A 17,381-nucleotide genomic window follows, 5' to 3' on the forward strand; every position below is an offset into this window, starting at 1 on the left:
GGTCTATTATTAGATGCGTAAGCATAAGATGCTTAGTTTCCATAGCTTCTACTGGAACTTCATCTTATTTCTACATTCCTATTCCTATATTTCAATGCTAGATTCAATGCTGCTGCTAGAATCTTTTGGCAAAGTTGCAGGATCATATTATTATTTTTTATTATAACAAGTTTATTTTAATATATGATATTTATTAACATGTATAGATCCAGATTACTACTTTTGAGACTTTGAATCACTCTTATGAAATACAGAATACACGATAATAATAAAAACACATTTAATTGTGAAATTATTGCAAATAAGGAGTGTGCTTCATTACTAATGCACAATCTGGTAATAGGCAAGTATACTCAGTCAGAAGTCCGTGCTGTCCTTCAGAATTATGAATCTTATATTTACAGGCTTGAAGTTAAAATCTCATGAAAACTACAAATGTTCATATATGTGGCCTTTCAGAGGGGTGGATATAAATAAATATATATTATGATATTAAGAACATTGTATGCATCATCCAGCTTTTATTTCTCCAATCCCAAATTATATAATGCAGCACAATTACTAATTGGCTATTTTTATATTTCCTAGATTTACTGCAATGTGTGGGAGTTGGGAGGGGGTGTGGAGTGAAGAGTCCAGCTGAGCAGACTTCTGTGGTGGTTGTCATTGCCTTCCTCTTTCTCCTGTCATTGAAATTTATTGATAAACTGTTCCTTATTATTAGGAATACTTTGACTTCATAAAAATGTAGCATGCCACTCACTGCAATGTTGTACCTTGCCTAGAGAATAATAAAATTAAGGCGCTGACAATAGCAAATATTTTCACAGATTATTTAGCAACTCAGACTTCTTCTCCAGTCAATCTCCTGCTCTGAAGAATGTCCCCATATTGGTTATGCATAAGAAACATCTTTCCATGTAGAGCAATGGCAAGGAAACCTAATAGTGGCTTAACTAATACATGCCTCCTGCCCCTTTCAAGGCACAAATAGGCTGTTAGAAATGTGTGCAAAGTGGTTAAAAATAGTGGTAACTTTCAAGGTTTTATTTAGAGAAGTGTTTGTCTAAATATTTAAAATCACAGCTTTTCTCTGTTGGAGCATATTTCCAAAATATAAATGTCTAGGAATATACTGTTATGTGTTAAATAGAATGAAGAACATTAGTCTCAGAATTGTACAGTGAGATTAACAACTGTTTAACAGCTCACCAAGTGGACAGATATGATAGTCATAATATCCTTTTTGGTGAAAGAACTACCATAATTGTAAAAAACAATTGGTGTGCAATTTTCCAACCGTAAATCGGAAAGTTGAGAGTTCAATCCTGGGTAGCAGCAGATGTTTCTCTCCTAGGGCACAAAGAAAAACTGTCTGCTGCAAACTCTGCATGGTGTCAGGAAGGGCATCAAGCCAGTAAATGCTCAGCTCCATTTAGTTGCCTCGACTCTACCCTGAATTAAGGGATTACAGGATCATAAAAAGAGAGTAGTATGCATTTAAGATTCATTTGGTACATCTCAAAATTTGCTATCTTTCATTGAAGCATCTGATCCTGAACAAGGTGGTTGTACTTTAGCATGTTTTCATTGTATGAAAATCATTTAAGTTTCCCCTTTACTCAGTCTTTAATACAATTTAAACTTTGTGTACCTCTGTAAATTGGTTTATATTCTAACAAGTATTACATGCCTGAGTTTAAATGACTGGTGGTTGGCTCTGGGGAGCCATCAGATTAATTAATTCAGTGCAGTAATTAATTGAGTAAGTGTGCTAGATGTCAAACACTCTTTGGATGTTTCATATTTCTATCTTGAATTATGTTAACAATGTACATCTCAAAACACCGAGAGGTTGATTATGTTGAATAAACTGATAGAAGTATCATTTGTTGCCGCAACAACAGTGAAAGACAGTTGGTCAAATTCAGCTAGGATGGATGAAGAATTATGAAGGGAGTTAGCCAAAGGACCTGACTCCATTAACCTACTAAACAGAACTTGCTAACATGAGGTCATGAAGTAGAAGCTCTAGCAGATGAACTAAGGAGGAGGCATGCCAAATGTTGCTGATTCATAAACTAGGCATGAGCTACACTTACATAATAATAGTACTGAAACCAAAGTGTCAGAGAATTGACATCATTGCTTTGATCATTTGTCATTAAAACCTCTAAAATCCTTTTTTTCCTCCACAAAATTATTACTCTGATTCTGCATAATAGAAAGGCTTTGTCTCTTGGCACTTCATAATGTTTTATTTTTAGCCAACTTTTTTTTCTAAATGGGCTTTATGAACATTTTTAGCCAACAGTAGTAGAACTGGGATGTGCATTACAATTGTTGAACATTATATAATCATTGCTTTTGGGGGCTAAAATGACATGTGGACTGGAGTGATTTTGTGGTTGGAATGCAGAATGAGGACAACTGAATTTCTAACCTTATTATTGAGCTTAGGCCGTCATTATTCCATAGATTTATCTACCTTGCAGAATTGTTGCACAGATAAGAAAAAATGGGGGGCAAGAGAAGAAGAATGGATTGTAAACTGCCCTCAGTGTTTTACAAATTTTATCTTTGACTACAATAGGGCTTCAAAGGGCAATATTAAAGGCCATTGCTCCATTCTTGAAGTATACAGATTGCAGGACAGCATGAGATCAGTTCTGTTTTAGAAGATTTTGCTGTTAAAACAGTTTGAATGTTGATGTCCTGTGATAAAATAAATGATGTCTACCTTCAGGAGTTCTTAAAAATTCAGCATCTAAAATGAAAAATAAAAGACTGACACTTATTTGCATTCATTTTTATTTTGGTCTTTGAAAAACATCATGAGTGCCATGGTCTCTCAAGGAACTCCATGTAATTGTTGAACCACATTGAGAAAGGCTACTCTAGAGAAACACTGCAGCAAACACACAAAGAACTCCGTTTTGTGAATTGAAGTTCACGTTATCTTGAACTGAAGCTATCAGAACACAAGCCAGAGCTGATTGCAAAAATGATATGCTTAACTTCCTATACTAGATTTTTTTATAGCTCAGAAGTAAAGAATGAGGTGCACTGGGATAATGTGGTGAAAGGATCAGTGTTTATTTTGTTTTCAGGGTAGTGGAGTAATTAGGATCACTTATTCTAGTGATTGAGTAACTCCATTTAAGATGGATAAGGAGATAGGTTTTGTTGCTGCATCATGGAAACAGCTGATTTCAAAAGGGGAAGTCTAATAATGTGATTACTATGAAGCAGTATAGAAGTCTAAGTGCTATTGCTATTATTTGTGTTTCCAAGTTATTTGCAATACATTATTACTTCATAGGGTTGAGATGAGGAGTTCAGTGTGTCTTTCCCCCCTTTGTTTAATAATTTCTGTACCTCAAATTTACAAGATTATTTATTTATTGAACCTATTTGCCGCCGATTTTGTAATGAAATGATTTATGCTACTTACAGCATTAAAACATTAAAATCCTAACAAACAAACAAGAACTTTGGTTGGCAGTGCTGCCTACCAAGACATTTAACTGAGTCAGTGAGTATTCCTTGCTGGTGGAGGATGGTTGCTTCAAGTATACATCCTTCAACTAAGCCAAGCTAAGCCAGTGCTGTGACTTCTCAAGCCATGTGCTGATTACAAACAAATAACAGAACCATATTGGCTTAATACTAGTAAGGGAAAATTGAAAATAAAATTAATAATTTTTTAGCCTGGGATTATTTATCAAGCTGAACATTTCACATATGAATTATATCTGAGATGAGTCACTTCATGTGTGAAATGGTACAAGTCCTTGACACCTGCCAGGTGTTCCCAAAATTGAAATATTGAATTCAATCATATAGTTGTGGATGCCATCTTGAGTTTTTTTTATCCATTCCATGAACAGCCCTGGCAATTGTTCCCCTTACCCTTCTTTTCAAAAGCTCCCACTTCTCCCATAATTTTGTTATTTCATATACAATCAACTCATCATCATCCTGTGTCTAGAGCTACATGGGAGCAAGCTACGAAAAATATTATCAAGTAGAAATGAAAGTTCAACAAAAGGAAATCTCCTTTCTCATTTCTTTACCCATCTTTATACATTTACTGTATGTACTCAAGGCTTAACTCCCTACAGATGTTAAGTGATTCCTTTATTGATCTGAAGTAGTGGGATATGAAAGTTTATAGTGTGATCAGTTGTCAAGTCATAAGGTACATCCAATTACTGTTAACAGCATAATTCTCGGTGCTCCTTTTTTCAGATGTTTACAAAAATGAAGGAAAAATGAAACTTTTCTGACTGAAGCTGATAGTTCTAAGGGGAGAAGGAGCAAAGAATATAGAGCACATGATGAAAGTCAACTGTGGTCGATGCCATGACTTCATTAATCAAGTGGAGGCATTCTGAAAAATGGTTTTCTTGGGCTGCAGCCATCTATTTTTTGGTGTTAATCTTTGCCCTGTGGCAGGGTTCTCTGAAACGAAACAATGAGTAGTTGTATCATGCCCACTCCCCTCGTTGTTGTTGCCCCTGTCAGAAAGAAGAGAGGATGAATCAGGTCTGTATCAACCCAATAAGGAGAAGAGGATTCCAAATCTATAGGAGAAAATAAGTGCTGTTTGGGTCTGGGGAACTGGTGGGATACAAGAGGACCCTTTAAGTGGAATTCATTATCTTAATGAAATAGTTTGGTGAAAAAGTGCTGGGAAACTCTCAAGAGCCAAAGTTCAAAATGCAATTCAGTTATTTACTGACTGAGTGAACTCAAGTCTGAAATCCATTAGTTGCACAGGGACAGACAGATGTCTAATTTTTATGCTTGAAAAATTAGAGAGTTTTTTGGAAGGTGTATCCATGTGTTATTTTTTAATTGTCTTTAACTGTGTGTAAGGTTCTTGTTATTTGTAGTTTTGAATAATTTAATATGTATGTATTGTACTCCATTGACCTATGAAGATTTTTGGATGAGATCCATAAATTTCTATTGCTGTAAGACGGGTATAAGGTGAAACAAATTTTCTTCCTTTGTCCTACCTCTGTAATGCATGTTTCTTTCTCTCAGTTCCATTCTGCATGTTATTCGCTAAAAAAACTGGTGTACCAATGTCTTACCAGTAACAATTCAATGATATGGTGTGCAAATTTAAATACTGAGTTGACAGTTTAGGTAAGCTGATATCATCTTAGCTTCTTGAGTAAGTTGTATATATAAAGGTAACCTCATGTGAGTTTATAACTGAAGAATCAAGAATACATGGCATATATTGTGGAATAAATCTCACTGTATTCAATGCAACTTGCCTATAAATAGAATATAGGGTTGGAAGGATTTTGGAGGTCTTGTAATCAAACCCCTGTCCTAGGCAGGTGTGCTCATACCACCTCAGACAAATGGTAATCCAGTCTTTTTTTGAAAACGTCCAGTGATGGAATACCTACAACTCCAGGAGGCAACCTATTGCACTGTTTAATTGTTCTCTGTCTTATTTCATTTCTCTCAATGAAATTCCTCCTCATTCCAGATTGGATTTCCCTCTGACAAGGTTCCACCCATTGTTTTTGTCCTACCTTTAGGAATCCTTTTCCCCATAGCAACCCTTCAAGTATTGGAAGAATGCTCTCAAGGCTCCCCTCAATTTTCTCTTCTTTAAGCTAAAAATACTTTCATGAGATTTAGCCTCCAGACTCTTTATCATCTTTATTGTTCTTCTTTCTCTGTATTCTTTCTGGGGCTTGATCATCTGTTTTGTATTGTAGTGGTCAGGCCAGAAATATTTCCAAATGTGGCCTGACCAATGTGTTATAGAGTGGTACTATCACTTCCCTTGGTCTTTTTTTTTTTTTTATTGAAATTTTTCAAAAGTTTTACAAATAAAAATCCACCCCCCCCTCCCCAACCACCCCACCCCCCCCCGACTTCCCAGAACTGAATATAGGATTATTTAACAAATATTTTAAAAATAACATTTGCAATTTATAAAATAATTAATAATAATAATAAAAATCACAGTAATAATATATATAATAATAATATACATAACATAAACTTTAAAATGAATAATATATACTAAAAAAGAAAAAAGATAAAAAAAAAAAATAAAAAGAAGAGAGAGAGAGAAAGAAAAAAGAAGAAAGTAGACGAAGAATAAAGCATATATATATATATAAAAAAAAATATGAATAATAATACATAAAAATGTATATATATAAAAAAAAAAAGAAGAAAGAAAGAAAGAAAAAACAATCATTACAAATTATAAAAAGGCTAAATAATATTTTTCCATATCTAAATTATGTTGTATAAAATTTATCCATTTTTCCCATACCGCAAAAAATTTTTCTTGAGATTGCTCCTTTAAGAAAGCCGAAATCTTTGCCATTTCTGCCAAATACGAAACTTTATGAAACCATTCTTGTAAAGTAGGCAAAGATTCCTTCTTCCAATATTGTCCTATTAACAACCTAGCGGCTGTAATCAAATTTAACATCAATATAACCTCCTTAGCATCACAGTCAATAACAATACCTAGTAAAAATAATTGCGGAGTAAATTTTACCCTCCTTTTAAAAATTCTTTGAATATTCCACCATATCTTAATCCAAAAAGCTTTTATATGCTTACACGTCCACCAAATATGGTAATAGGTAGCATCCAAATATCCACATCTCCAGCATTTCGGCTGTAGATTAGGGTACATAATGGACATTTTCTTTGGGTCAAGGTGCCATCTATAAAACATCTTATAAAAATTCTCTCTTAAATTTTGCGCTTGTGTGAATTTAACATTTCTTATCCAAATAAGTTCCCAAGTATCCATTGAAATCGTTTCACCAATATTCTGTGCCCATTTAATCATACAATCTTTAACTAGTTCAAGTTCTGAATCTAATTCCACTAAAACCCCATAAACTCTCTTAATATGGGTTGGCCTTTGATCTCTTACTTGTTTTAAAAAAATTTCATCTTCTCTAAGCCAGCCCATTTTACAATCCATCTTCCATCTATCCACTATTTGTCTATATTGGAACCATGAATAAGTTAAGTTTTCATGTGTTAATTCTTCCAAAGATTTTAACTGCCAGTCTTGGCCATCCCATCTTAATAACTGTACGTAAGAGACCTTGTCCATATTTACCCCTTTCCTTATACCTTCTATGGCATGCCGAGGTATAGCCCATAATGGTATTTTGAAGTCACTTTTATAATACTTTCTCCACACTCTTAGCAAAGAGTTTCTTATAATATGAGACTTAAAAACCCAATCCACTTTTTTATTAAATATTAAATAGGCATGCCATCCAAAAAATAGGTCCCAGCCTTCCAAATGAAGTATTTCTGTATTTGTTAAATTCACCCAGTCGCTAATCAATGTCAATACTACAGCATCATAATACAATTTCATATTTGGTACCTTGAGTCCACCTCTCTCACGAAAATCTTGCATTATTTTAAGTTTCACCCTTGGTTTTTTCCCTGCCCAAACAAATTTATTAATACCTTTTTGCCATTCATCTAAATTACGTTCGTTCTTTAAGATAGGTAACATTTGGAACAAAAAAATAAACTTTGGCAGGACATTCATTTTAATAACTGCAATTCTGCCCATAAGGGATAACTGTAAATTATTCCAGTTTTTTAAATCCTTCTGTACCTCCATCCACAGCTTTTCATAATTATTTTTATACAATTTTACATTAGAAGCAGATAATGTAACCCCCAAATATTTTACCTTATCAACAATTTCAAAGTCTGTTAAGTTAACTAGAGCCTGTTTATCACCATTAGTCATGTTTTTAGCTAATATTTTGGTCTTATTATTATTAATTTTAAAGCCAGAAACACGTCCATATTGTTGAATCAATTGTAATAATTTCACCACCGAAGAAACAGGTTGAGACAAAGTAACAACCAAGTCATCTGCAAAGGCTCTTAATTTATATTCTTTTTTATTAATTTCTATTCCTTTTATTTCTTGAGACTCCCGAATTTTAATCAACAAAATTTCCAGTGTTAAAACAAACAATAACGGAGACAACGGGCATCCCTGTCTTGTTCCTTTTTCTATTACAAAAGCCTCTGACAAACCCCCATTTACAATAATTTGAGCAGTCTGTTTTTGATATATATTGGATAATACTTGTAATATATTTTGTCCAAAATTCATCTCCTTGATTAAACACAGCATAAACTGCCAATTCACTTGATCAAAGGCTTTTTCAGCATCCAAAAATATCAGGCCTGCAGAGACTTGGTTATTCTTTTCTAAATACTCTAATAAATTAATAATTTGTCTAACGTTATTCTTCATATACCTTCCAGTTATAAAACCCGATTGATCCCTATGTATAAACTGCTGCAAGATCCCCATAAGCCTGTTAGCTAAAATTTTTGCAAAAATTTTATAATCCACATTTAAAAGAGATATAGGCCTATAATTTTTAGGCAAAGTAAGATCTTGACTATCTTTTGGAATCAATGATATAAATGCATTACGCCAGGATGGAGGGATCTCTAACCCCTGTAATAAATTATTAAACAGTTCACACAACGGTTGAGTCATCTCTTCTACTAAAGCTTTATAATAAATAGATGTCAACCCATCCGTACCCGGCGCTTTGCCCAATTTCAATTGTTTAATAGCTGTAACAATTTCTTCCTTAGTAATTAAACCGTTAATCTTTTTTTCCTGATCTTCTGTTAATTTAGGAAAGTTAACTTTGCCTAAATAATTATTTATATCTGTAATTTGAATATTAGTACCCTTATATAATTTTTGATAGTATTCTAAAAAAGATTTCTTAATCAATTCTTTCTGATAAACCAATTTACCATTATAATTTATTTTATCTATATTCCTCTGTTTCTGTTTTTTTCTTAACTGATAAGCCAACCATCTCCCTGGTTTATTAGCATTACAAAATGTATTTTGTTTCATAAATAGCAAATTAGTTGCAGCTTGATCAGCCATCAGCATGTTAAATTGTGTTTTTAACAATTTTAAAGCTCCTTTAACCTTTTCATCTAAGGGATTTGAAATTAAAAGTTTCTCTTTTAATTTAATCTCCTCTTCCAAGTCTTTCCGTTTCTGAGTCTGTTTCTGTCTATGCAAATTATTCATTTTTATCAAAATACCACGCATAAAAGCTTTACTTGCATCCCAGACCATTGACATTGATGTTCCCTTGTTCATATTTAAAGTAAAATATTCCTTTAAACATTCCTTTAATTTATGAACATTTTTTTCTTGTTTAAATAAATTCTCATTCACCCTCCAGGATCTCCTATCTTCCTTCTCTACAAACAGTTCCATCCAAACTGGACTATGATCGGACAATGTCCTAGGAAAAATTTTTACATTCTTCACCCTGTTGTATAAATCTGTTGTGATCAAAAAGAAATCAATTCTTGAGAAAGATTGGTGTCTATCTGAGAAAAACGTAAAATCCTTTTCTTCTTGATTACGTTCACGCCAATAGTCTCTCAATTCCCAATCTTCTTTCATATCAAAAAAGGCTTTAGGTAATTTAGCCTGTTTAAAAAAGGTAGAAGAGCCTTTTTTGTCCATTTGTATATCTAAGACACCATTCCAGTCTCCCATTAAAATCACAGATCTATAGTCCAACAAAGTTATTTTCTGATGTAGTAACCTATAAAATTGCTCCTGTTGCTGGTTTGGTGCATACAACCCCACAATAAGAATTTTCTTGCCATATAAACCAAGTTCAAGCATAACATATCTTCCGTAAGGATCTGATTCTAACAAGGTAGCAGATAAATTCTGTTTAACATAGATTACCACACCCCCTTTCTTCCCAGGGGCGGGAGATACAAAATGAGATCCCAAGCGAGGATTATTTAAATATTTTTGATCTTTAGCTGTAATATGAGTTTCTTGCAAGCAAATAATATCATTGTTATGTTGTTTCAAATAGTGGTAAATTTTTTTTCTCTTTTGAGGAATGTTTAATCCATTAACATTCCAGGACAGGAGCTTTGCCATCTCCCTTGGCCTTCAGCCTGGAGAAGATCCGCTCAAATTCTGCTGCTGATGAATATGTAGCAGAGCTTTTGGGTCTTGCTCCTCCCACCGGCACTGAAGCAATTTGCTGAGTAGATTCTTCAATTTCTTTTTCTTTTTCTTTTTTCTGTTGTTCTTTTTCTTTACGTTTATGTGCTGCACGGGTCATTCTCTGTTCTTTAACCTCTGGTTGAGACATCCATACCACCTGTCCAGCAGTCATCATCCCTGTACCTTCAGATTTCTGTTCCGTCTCTTTGTCACTCAAGACTTTATGCATCATGGGCAAAGGAGAGCCTGCTCCCAGGACCGTTTTATAAAATTCCTTAGCTTTAGCAACTGTATTAAGTCTATAACGTGTCCCCGCATGGCTCAAAACAATGCCCATCGGAATCTCCCATCTAAATGGCATTTGTCTTGCTTTAAGTTCATTTACTAAAAAAGCAAAATCTTTTCTGCTTCTTAAAATTTTAGGTGGAATTTCCTTTAAAATAATAATATCTTGGGCAGCAATCTGAAATCTTTTATTATAAAAAGTTTGTAGAATCTGATTTCGCAAAGACTTCTTAGCAAAATATATCACCACATCTCTAGGCAAATTCCTCTGTTTTGCAATCCAAGAATTAACTCTATAAATTCTTTCCACATCCCCACGTAACTCTTCTTTATCAATATTCAAAATAACAGCCAAGTCATTAATCACCATTTCCATCAAATCTTGAGTTTTATCTTCTTTCAGACCCCTTATTCTCAAAGCATATTCCATCTGTCTATACTGGAACATAAGAATATCATCTTGTGAAGTCTCCACTTTTTTCTCCATATCTTGAAATTTATAATCCAAAAGTTCAACTGTTTCTTCAATTTCCTCTACTCTGGAGTCCAGCTTCACAACCACTGAGGCCATTCCAGATAGAGCTAGAAGTATATCATCCCTCAAAATAGCATTATTCTGTTCTAAAAGCTCCTTCATCTCTTTCTTCATTTCCTCCTTAGTTTCAGATTTATTCTGGTCCAAAAGTTGTTTCATTTCCTCCCTAAACTGTGAGACAGCACTTACCATTATTTCTTTAATGTCTTGTGCTGATGTGCCAGATGGGGGAGGTGAAGGTGGAGTGGATTTAGGTTGCTGCACTGAGGGTATTATTTTAAGTTGTTGTTGCACAGTAGAAGTAGCAGGAGAAGAAGTTACTTTAGAAGCTGCAGTAGCTGGTTGTCGTTTTGAAGCCATTTTAATTTATCTTCCTTTCTTCTTAAAAATACCGATAAAAATAAGTAATCCAAAAAAAAATTAAAAATAAGATAAAATAGAATAAAATAAGATCAATCTAAAAGTCCCCAAGAATAAAAAAGTAAAAAAAGTAAAAAAAAAGCAGTATTAAACAACAATTCAGCCGATCCGTCTTTTAAAGGAAAAAAAACTTTCAAAACGCCATTTTACTTTCACTCTCACTTTTCCGCCCGAAAAAAAAGAGAAAGCTCAAAAAAATAAAAAAAAATCAGCAGATACTAAATAAACTAAATAAACTAAAAAAAATAAAATAAAGCTAAACTATAAATAAAATCCTTTAAACAGTTCTGTCCGGTTTAAGATTACTCACGGTTTCTTTAAGTACGGAGATGGTAGCGGCGTCTCGCTTTGTTTCCGAAGAAACAAAGACAGCTGAGAGGCGGAGAAGGCAATGAACTCCGAGGGAACCCTCTTTCTACCCCCCTAAAAATAAAAATCCAGGGAGAGTTAAGAGGTTCTACCTCTATTCATGCGATCTCTACCCCTTCCCTTCGCCCGGGAAGGGGATTGCGAGCCGCGGGCCAGCTGGTAAACGCTGTGCTCCGCGGATCTGACACCTTCTCAGGAGGACGGCTACAAAGTAGCCGCCATCTCCACCGCTTTAACCACCGGAAGTCCTTCCCTTGGTCTTGATATTATTTCTGTGTTGATTCAGCTCAGGACCACATTGGGTTTTTTGGCAGTATGCTGCAGCTAGCTCATAGTTAAGTGATGGTCTATTAGGACATCTAGATTGCTCTCATAGGCACTGAGCCAGATACTGTCTACATACTAGCCTAGCTGTGCATCTGGTTTTTTCTTCCTAGGTGCAGGAACCTTATTTTTCTCATCACTGACCTACAGCTTGTTGCATAGGGCCCAATGCCCAAGTCAAAAGCCTTCTAAACCTTGAATCTTTCTTAAACTGGAGCATTTTGTACTTGATAAACAAAGACAACTGAATCGCTTTTTACTTCATTTACTCAAAGGTGAGCCAATTCTCACAAACATGATTAACTCTTTGTTTCACTGCTGGACAACTAATTTTACATGACAGTGATATTTGATATCAATCTTGCATACCTTCAGTTCTTGAATGACATGAATTTTGGTATGTTCAGTACCTTGTTTCAAACAAATTTTTAACAATCTGATCCCTCCATTTAAAGGGTGATATTAATACCCTCTTAATTAAGCAATATTTATTATCAATCATTGTCATTAAACTAAATCAGTTAAGCAGCATCAGCAAAGCAGCTGTTGTATCACTCAATATGTCTTGTTCTTTAGTGCTTGGAATATTTGTACTTCAAATAATATTTTACATTCCTGTAGCATTTTTTCATGGAACATTGCTTGTTACATTACAGTTACCAGTCTCGAATGACAAGACTCTCCAAACTGATGCAAATATTTTCAAGGAGAAATCTCTCATTTTTACAATGTCCTTGCATTATCTGAATAACACAGTCATTTTGTCATTCACTGCCTATTCAGTCCTACATTTCGGTTGTAGGTGGTCTATTATAGTAATAACATTAAAACACAATTTTTTTTCTAACACTACAGTATACCCAAAATGCTATATATCACACAGATTCATATAATTTTTTAATGGCAAATTACTTCAAACTTTCATTGTTTCAGGGTTGTTCAGCAGCCTTTGTTCTTGAGATGGCTGCTGTTCCTTTGTGTAATCTTAGTCCTAGTATTTAATCCAATTAGCCACAGGGACACACATAATCTTTTTTATTAATCTCTATGACTTCCATTTAAGATGTAACATTATAACATCAACAAACACACAACGGTTGCGATAACAAATGTGTGTTTTGCTGTTTCATGCACATATTCCCCCTCTCTGCGTGTATGTGTGTTTGTAGATAAATAGATAGATAAGCTACTTAAAAATATTGTGTTGGTAGATCTAAAGAGGCAGATTGGTAACTCTTCTAAGCAAGTATGAGGGCTTGAGCTTGAGAAAGGTAACAGAATAACAGAGTTGGAAGGAACCTTGGAGGTCTTCCAGTCCACCTCCTTCTCAAGCAAGAAACTGTATACTATTTCAGACAAATGGCTGTCCAATCTCTAAAACCTCCAGTGTTGGAACTCCCACAACTTCTGGAGGCAAGTTGTTCCACTGATTAATTGTTCTAATTTTCAGGAAATTTCTCCTTAGTTCTAGGTTAGTTCTCTCCTTGATTAGTTTCTATCCATTGCTTTTTGTCCTGCCCTCAGGTGCTTTGGAAAATAGGTTGAATCCCTCTTCTTTGTGGCAACCCCTCAAATTTTGGAACATTGCTATCAATATTGGAACACTGCTATCAGATGCTGTAGCTATGCTAATCATGAGTTTAAAACCTACCTGTACATTGGCCTAGAAATAATTCTTATCTGCTCACTTATTCTTCTTCTGAAGATATTTGTTTCGGAAAACATTTTTTTTATTATTTATAACCATCATTTTCCCTGGGGTTTCAGCCTTAAATTCAAGATGTAGGAGCAGCTGGGTTGCATTTTAAGGATATTAAGTATTTGCTTTTTGATCTAGTGGTAGTGCCTACTTCAGGGGATAAATCAAATCTAGAATCTACGTCCTGACAGGTACATGGGCCCTGGGTTAGGAGTCACAAGGAAAAGGACACATCATGCGTACATGTTGAATGCTGAAATGTTTGTGAAAGGGTCAGGCATCACACACACACAAAAAAACTTCTTCCTCCTTTGATAGTGTTGTCTGCTCTCATGTCTTTAATCCATCAAAGAGCAATACAAGGAGATACATATTTTATACATACCTACCAAATAACATCCTATCCACTGATAAATCTTGGTAAGGTTGATAAAAGTATAAATACTTTTTCCTTTTACAGATCTAATAATGAAAGTAGCGTGAGGTTTTTCATGTTGACCTTTACAAATTGCTAAGCATCTCAGCAAAGTTGTGCCTTCTTAACATTCCTAGCGTACTTTGATTCATGCTAGTATTTAGCACTTGTTGAGTGTTAGACGAGATCTGTACTGACAATTCATGTTATCGTATCTACACCAACTCACAAAATGGCATTTGTATTTCAACTGGGCCTCACTTGCAAAAATAGCATAAATATATCCTCTGAAGTTTCTCTATTCAAGGGCAAGAGGGAGAATCAAAGTCTAAAATTTCATGGAATCCAAGTAGGAATGAAATAATATGGTTTTGTAGACTTGTATAAATGTGACTATGATTTTGATAATGACAGAGTGATCAGTGAATTCAAAAACGTTTAACATCTTCCCTTTAATAAATGGATAAATAAATAAGTAAGTAAATAATAAAATAACAAACTGCTAGTTTTTCAAAATCTCAAGATATAGGTCAACTCAACAAAATGAAAGGGAAATATATAATTCCTTTCCTAAGGAATGCTAGAATATTTTCCTTCTTATTTCCTGGCACAATAAAATGCTACAACTGGCAATTTCAGGGAATACATGTGAAAAACATGTAGATCTGTTAAGATATAAACTGTATGGGCCAGAGTAGCAGGTTCACACTTTCTGTTTGACCCATCACTAATATAGGCTGCTCACAAGTTCTTGAGTGCAGAAATTCATGACATTGTCTCCTTCCTATTGCAGCCTGTTGTAAATACTCTCCATACCTGTGTTTTTCCAGATTTGGTTCAGGACTATTTTGTGACCTGTATGCTTTCATCACTTCAAGGCAGATGGTTTTCAGGACTTCATTCTGTTCTAATAGCATGCCATTTTCCCATTATTCACTGGTTGATCCCCCTAGGTAACTATTTCATCCTGGTTTGCTATGCTTTATGCATTTATGTAATATATACAATCTTTTAATTAGTCCATGAAGACTATGAGCTCTAGAAGCTAATACTGCATTCAACTATAGATTTTCCAGTGGGGACACTTTTGGTTTCTGGTCAGGTTGAATGAAACACGCTCTCCTTGCTTTCCCACCTTCTCACTCTCTGTGCTGCAAATCTTCTCTAGCCTTTTTTTTTTTTTTTAAAAAAAACATATTTAAGTTGCAACATAGGAACCTTGCTGCTTTGTTCCTTTGAAACTGAACTATCAGTTCTTCCTTACCTGAAAACTTTCATGGAACTACAGGAAACATAGGAGCTAAAGAACAACTTGATTCCTATTGCTTTGATTGTTGTGACACTGGAGCTATGCTGGTACCATAAGAGAAAAATGAAAGGATGTGTACTTGTGTAAAGAGTTATGGGAGGGGTGTGTGCGTTTGTGTGTGAAAACATCCATTGGGTACAAGCATCTGGGAAAGCAGAAAAAAGGCATGGGGATTAGTGAGAAGGGATCAGCCTCTAAATGGAAAAGGCAGGTGGACACTGATAGAACCATCTTCATAGGAGCCAACTAGTGACACTTGCTTTCTCTGCCTGGCTGCAATTAAGGTTAAAGAACATCAGTCCTGCCTCATTGCCATCCAACTGCAAACAAGACTGAAATTTGGGATACAAGTTGCAAAGTAGAATTGCTCAGCAGAGGAAAGAGAAACATGTATGTAACCATGAATTAATTTAGAAAAACAGTTTTGGAGCATATGGTCATTGCAAAATTAACTGCTGCAATTGCTAAGCAATATTAGAACCCTCAACTGTTTTAAAGATTTGCAGACAATGGTTGCACGCATGCCTTCTGTGTATTCTTTTGGCATAAAACCTGAAGCAGTACACAACCTTATATATGTGTTTATGTGTGGAAAAGTGAGCTATAATCCGAAAAGGTGTACATCATATTTCATTTGCCAGTCTTTCAGCTTTTGTAGAACTTGTTTATCCTGGAATAGATTATGATGGATTTCCTGTTGAAAAATGAAACAAGTTACTCTTAATTTGCAACCCTGATAATTAAAATTATAGCTTCCAATTAAAATTGGTTCCCACCAATTAAGCTGATTGATCTACATATTAAACAATTAAAGTAAACACATGAATAAATAAACATAAATGTTTTTCACAGTGTTGTCCAAACCAATTAAATTGTAGTGTTGAATTTAAATTGATTTTGTGTCACTACATTTTTGCAAGTTATAATGTAAACAACCCAAAATATGGAAAGAAAAGCTGAAATATCCAAAAGAAGGTTATTTATCCATCAGAGAAGACAAAAGCAACAGAAAATAATAGGGTGAGGTAACCCTAATCCTGAGATATTTATATAGATTTGGAAATATATGGCCATTTTGTTCTCATGATTTAGACTCATTGATAGTACTTTTGAGCCTTGTTCAAGTAATGATGTCTGGATGTCTCTAGAAGACAGTGTAAATTAGAATAGAATAGAGCTGGAAGGGACGTTGGAGGTCTTCTAGTCCAGCTCCCTGCTCAAACAGGAGAACCTATGCCAGTGGTGGCGAACCTATGGCATGGGTGCCAGAGGCGACACTCAGAGCCCTCTCTGTGGGCACACATGCCATCGCCCTAATACTAGGCCTTCAGCTGGGTTTTATAAAACCTTTTCGCTTTAGGCCTCTGCCACCGTGTACAAAAAAAAAAGGTTCAATCAATCAGTCAATTTCAATTAAACAATTTCAGCACTAAAAAGAATGACTTACAACCAGTACTTGCACTCACAACTGTCACAGCATTTCTATGGTCACATGATCAACATTTGGGCACTTTTGGCAACCAGCCTGAATTTACAGTGGTGACCCATTTCCCAGCCAGCTTCCATCTAGCAAAGAAAATGGGAGAAGCCGGATTCACTTAATAACTGTGTGATTCACTTATAAACTGCAGTGATTAGCTTAACAAACATGGCAAAAATTGTAGAGAACTTGGCAGAACTTGCTTACCAACTGCCTTGTTTAGCAATATAAATTCTAGTCCCAATTGTGGCATAAGTTGAAGACTGTATGTAAGGATCCAGTCTCCATCATTGGGACCAGAGGTTTAGTCTTCTGAGCTTTCAGACTCATATTGGAGTCCATCTTCAGGAAGCTTCTCTCTAGCAGAATATATGCTTTGGACTATTCTGTGTGTGGTATTTATATGGTGCCTGGTTGTGTGAGGCTTTTTCATTGTTGATTGGGGTGTATAGATAAGCACTATATGTAATCTCAAACAAGGCAAA

The 17,381-nt window shown here is 35.0% G+C and overlaps 1 protein-coding gene and 1 long non-coding RNA gene across 2 annotated transcripts in view; one reads left to right on the forward strand and one right to left on the reverse strand.

The window, feature by feature from the left end:
* Nucleotides 1-17,381, forward strand: part of ZFPM2 (zinc finger protein, FOG family member 2) — a 342,462-nt gene that overhangs the window by 162,919 nt on the left and 162,162 nt on the right. The gene's annotated exons all lie outside the window — the stretch shown is intronic.
* Nucleotides 15,166-17,381, reverse strand: part of LOC120301503 — a 47,357-nt gene continuing 45,141 nt past the window's right edge. Inside the window, exon 3 of the long non-coding RNA XR_005554922.1 lies at nucleotides 15,166-16,110. This is a non-coding gene — a long non-coding RNA (uncharacterized LOC120301503). The remainder of the gene's footprint in view (nucleotides 16,111-17,381) is intronic.

This window comes from Crotalus tigris, unplaced genomic scaffold, assembly GCF_016545835.1.
Source record: "Crotalus tigris isolate CLP2741 ecotype Arizona unplaced genomic scaffold, ASM1654583v1 scf7180000024384.25900115:4084858, whole genome shotgun sequence".
In the NCBI taxonomy this organism is placed as follows: Eukaryota; Metazoa; Chordata; class Lepidosauria; order Squamata; family Viperidae; genus Crotalus; species Crotalus tigris.